The 4,242-nt window shown below is 35.5% G+C and overlaps 1 pseudogene; it reads right to left on the minus strand.

Annotated features, from left to right (window-relative positions):
• Window positions 1–936: 936 nt before the first annotated feature.
• Window positions 937–1,055, minus strand: LOC112474069 (annotated as a pseudogene).
• Between the last annotated feature and the right edge of the window lie 3,187 nt (window positions 1,056–4,242).

Consider the following 4,242-nt stretch of genomic DNA (forward strand, 5'->3'; position numbering starts at 1 on the left):
GTTATAACCGGCTTGTGGTCCCTGAAAATCAGCCCACGTGCCGTCTTTGATAACATGCTCTAGGCTTACTGCTGTCAAAACCTGATCCCTCCTATTTAAAGTCCAATTGAGTGTGGCCATTTTCTTTTGCAACACAGGTCATATGAGCTGAGACTTGGTTTTGCCTTCATAGAAAATGTTCTGAAATGAGGCAGAGATGTGGCACAGTATCGGGAGGCTAAATTTTTTGCTGCTGCTGTGTCTCCTTATTTTTGTGGCCCACTCTCCCAGTCTGGGTTTTGGCTTTGTAATTGCTGAATCCCTGAGTCCTGCTGCATTTGATCCTAGGCCTTTGATATTCACATGTTCCTGCTAGCTCTGCCAGGCTTCTTTGTGCTTCAGTGACTTCTGGTATAACAAGCACCCACTCTCATACTTCGTTTCTGATTCTTCTTGGGTAGTTGATCCTCTGCTCAGCCACTACCATAAACCTGCAGACTCAAGGACCGCCTGTCCTCGTCTTTCTGATCTCTGCTGCTAAACTTGGGTCTCCCGTTACCACTTCCGACTTCTGAACATGTGGCCAGACACTGACAGGGAAGTTGTGATCTCAAATCGTTAAATATCTTGGTGTTGCCTCAGACACAATTTTGAACGAGGCTGCTGTATACTGAAAACCCTTTGTGTCCCTGGAAAAATATGGATGACTAGGAAAGTTACAGAATTTTTTAACTGAGTGTGATAATCTAATCAGCTCTCATTTGTAATTATAGATGAAAAGATATGTTTGATACTTTTAGTAAAGAGAATTATAATTTTTATTGAAATCAGAAAAACAATGTCAAATGCTCATTGTGGGGAAAAAATCACACATTTTTATTTTTTTGTTAGGCAAGGCAAACCTCACAGATTGCAAGGACCTTGTCAGCTTACAATCCCTTGTTTTTTTATTTTTTACGCTTACAGCACCTGGTCTTCCTAGGTGGTCTCCCATCCAAGTACTAACCAGGATTGACCCTGCTTAGCTTCCAAGATCAGACGGGATCGGGCTTGTTTAGGGTAGCATAGCCATAGACAAAAGTTACACATTTAAAAGACATTGTGATAGCATGCGTGTGTGTAAAACTAGATATACATTTCTATGTAAGAGCCAGGCAAGATAGTTATAGCTAAGCACAATTCTAGGGTTTCCAAATGTATCATTTAATCTTTATAACTAACCTGTTAGGTAGAAACAATTGTAGAAATGAAGAAACTACTGCAAGAAGTTAAGTGACATACTCAGGTTTGCAGAACTGCTAAGCAACAGATTTGAACTCAGTCTAGCTGACTGCATGGTATGATCTAACTGTTCATTATACTGTCATTCTCATACTACCAAATACATAGCAAAAGCCCAGAAAGAATACTTTCCAAACTATTAAGAGTCTATTCTGGGAGTGTGGATTGGGAAGTAGGAAAGATGTGAGAGGGACTTACTTTTCACTGTATATAATTCTGTAGTATTTTCATTCATAATTTTAATTAAAAACAGACATAAGAAAAGTTATTAGCACAAGCAAGTTTCTTTTTGTGGCTTCTTACTAACCATAAGATTTGCTTTTGATAGTCATGGATATATGACTATATCAAGCCTACAGAAAACTCACAAGTGTATTACAAAGACTTTCCCCCTGATTCTATTTGAGAATCTGTTGCTGACCTGAATATATTAGTGTCTTTTCTACAAACATTACAGTCTCCTATGTAACTGCAATATAGCCATTATAACCAAGAAATAACCATTGGTACATTACTGCCATTTAAAGCACAGATATCATTCAGGTTTTATTACCCCAATAATGTCTTTTATAGAAGATCAATTCCAGAATCATACGATGCATCTAAAAATCATTTCTTTTTAGTTTATTTTGATTTTGAACAGACCCTCAGTCTTTCCTCAGCTTTTGTGACCGTGACACTTTTGAAGATTACAGTTATTTGTAATATGTCTTTGTCCTTGCAGTTAGCTCACATTCTTCATGAAGTGCATAGGATACTGTTTCTTTTCCTCATATTCTATAAAGTGCCAAAGTATTTCAATTTATCTAGTTATTAATGATGTTCACTTAGATCACTTGATTAAGATGATGTCTGTCAGCCTTCTTCACAGTAAATTTGCTCATTTTCTTAGAATTATCAGCTTTTTGTGAGGAAGTACTCATGTAAATACCCCATTTATCATGAAACTTCTAATTTTTCCATGTATTTATAACAGCACAGACTCATGGACTCTTATTTTATTTAATGGGTTATCGTTATTACCTTTAATATTAAATTATTAGTAATATTTAGATTTTAAATTGCCTCACATTTGGCCTATGGGAGCCACCTCAAGCTGGCTTCTATATCCTTTTGACACATCTTCATCATTTTTGAAACAGTTCTTTACTTTATAGCCAAGGATGTTCTGGATTAATTTTTTTTTCTCTGCTGCAGTCATATTCCTTTTCATGGAGAGGTAGCGCTAGATATACTCATTTCTTTTGAGGTGAGAGACATGGAATTTTCCTGAAAAAAAATGCTGGAATCAATTTCTGGATAGAAGGTAAAACCGAAATGATATCCAGGTATAGTCTTACGAATGACTGTAGTACAGTCCAGATTAATTTCAAAGTTCTCAGAAACCTCGTTTGGAAAAGTAGTTTTATTTTTCTTCTCTTTTATGATCACCAAGACTTTTGGTTTCTGAAGTCCCTTGACCTATGTCACCACTATTCTAAATTCTTACTTCTTTTTACCACTACAAACCTCCTCCACAACATTTACCTTTGCCCAGTCCACTCTTTTAAAAAGACTTTTCAAAGAGTGGCTTTAAGTTTGAAACAGAGTTGAAAAGAACTTAGAGATTTTCCATACACTTCAAGCTGCGCATGCATAGCTCTGCTCATGATCAACATCATCCACAAGAATGGTATTTTTTTTTTTTTTTTTAACGAAGAATGAATCTACATTGACACATCAAAATCACCCATAGTCCATAGTTTACTTTAAGAGTCACTCTGGGGTTGTATATTCAGTGTGTTTGGCAACCACTGATCTTTTAATTTTCTTCATATTTTTGCCTTTTCTAGAATGTCATATAGTTAGAATGAAAGTAAATAGCATTCTCAGATTGTCCTTTTACTTAGTAATGTGCATTTAAAATTACTTCATGTCTCTTCATGGATCAATAGCTCATTTCTTTTTAGCGATAAATAATATTTCATTGTCTGGCTGTGCCACAGTTGATCATCCATTCACCTACTGAAGGATATCTTGGTTGCTTCCAAGTTTTGTCAATTATGAGTAAAGCTTCTATAAACATCTTTGTGGGGGATTTTGCGTAGATATAAGTTTTCAACTTCTTTGGGTAAATGCCAACAAGCAAGATTGTTGGATCATAAGGTTAAGAGTATGTTTAGTTTAATAAGAAACTGCCAAACTGCCTTCCAAAATGGCTGTACCATTTTGCATTCCCGCCAGCAATTCCCGTTGCTCCACATCCTCAGCAGCATTTGGTACTGTCAGTGTTCCAGATTTTAGCTATTCCAACAGATACACGATTGCTTTTTAATAAGCTGTTTTAACTTTTTGGTTGTTCATTTGATACATAATTTACTTGAAACTGATCAAAGTAATATTAAAGTGTTCAAGAGGTTACATTAATTTTTTAATGTTTGCAATCTTTTTTTTCAAAACAGGTAGAATCAGCAGGCCCATGATTGTTTTATACACAATGTTTATGTGTATATATATCTCATGGGGATCTGTAGTCATAAAAATGATAAATTCTGATCTCTGGAGCTTTTACTAGCAAAAGGGAGGTGAAAAGCCATGATCCAAAGGAAAAAAACTAAAAATAATTTGATGATTTCTGACAGTAGTCATTATTGTAGAAAAGATTCTACAGACAGAAGTTGGCTGAGATTTGGCTAATCATGAAATTAGATGCTGATGATTTGTTTATTCTAAATATTGTTTGAGTTCTGTCATGTCAAGCACTGTTTCAGTTGCTGTAAGAAAGCACTTTAACAATTTAGAGTCAACAATGAATGGAAAACTTAAGAGCCACGTTTTGTTTTGGAAATTTTGGCTATTTGGGCAAATACCAATATTTCTCTCTACCAGTGAATTGAAATGTCACACAGAGCTTCTTCAGCTACATTTGACCTAAGACAGGAGGGGAATAGACTTCACATCTTTTATTTAATTGATATCTTCACAACATTCTCAAATACTCAG

This window comes from Pteropus alecto, unplaced genomic scaffold, assembly GCF_000325575.1.
Source record: "Pteropus alecto unplaced genomic scaffold, ASM32557v1 scaffold69, whole genome shotgun sequence".
In the NCBI taxonomy this organism is placed as follows: domain Eukaryota; kingdom Metazoa; phylum Chordata; class Mammalia; order Chiroptera; family Pteropodidae; genus Pteropus; species Pteropus alecto.